Here is a 943-nt window from a genome sequence, read left to right on the forward strand (position 1 = left end):
ACTCTTCAGTTGTGATTAAGATTTGACGGTCCAATAAAATAGCGTGGGTAATGACCAATGAGAGAAAAGCGGGACCGAGTAGTACCAAACCCTTGTTCCCGAATCAAATTAGCACACTGCTCCCATTCAACCGAAGAACGAGTACCATGACGCAGTGTTTTAATTTGTCACCTTGACATAGCAAATGAACAAGCTCAACTCGGTACTTATCGACGGCTATTCTCGACGGGAACTCCTGCAGAAGCTCCCTTTCAAGCGCCCCAGCCGCCTCTTGCGCACTCTTTATTACCTGATCCATATGAACGTTAGTAGCTTCACCACTAGTACTGCCACTCCGGCTCGGAGGACCATGAACCATATATCCAATTGACCAGAGCTACTGAAAATGAATAACTAACGCAGAGCAGTAATGATAACGCCTTTCTCGAGTGAATATTTATTCAACAACAACAACTCTTAACGAACAGACATTTATATATATAAATCACTTCCGGTTTGAATAAGGTCACTGCTTACAGCAACTGCCGTTGGCAATTTTCCTTATCATTTTTCCATAAAGTTACTTCCGTTACGCGCCTCGCTACTTCTAGTAGTCAATTCAATGGATTTTACCAGTTCTGGATGCGACAATTATTTACAAATCAAAAAACAAATTTATTTATATATTTGGTGTAAATTGTAAACTTTCTATTTTAACATCTGAACGAAACCGACTAGTGCGTTGGTGAACACTTAAATTGCCATCTATTTTCATTTCCATTTGCAACCTTTCAATGTATATATTTCAATGACAACGAAATATTTAAACATTCCGCATCAAAAGCAGCGCCTATGATGTAGCTGATCTGCTTGATTTCAATTACATTTGAACTTGGGTTATAAGTGAGCATGGAATTTAAAAAGAATTTCCATACACCTTATTCATTATTTTACCGGTTTAATT

This window comes from Trichinella spiralis (genome assembly GCF_000181795.1).
Source record: "Trichinella spiralis strain ISS 195 chromosome Unknown Scfld610, whole genome shotgun sequence".
NCBI classification, from domain to species: domain Eukaryota; kingdom Metazoa; phylum Nematoda; class Enoplea; order Trichinellida; family Trichinellidae; genus Trichinella; species Trichinella spiralis.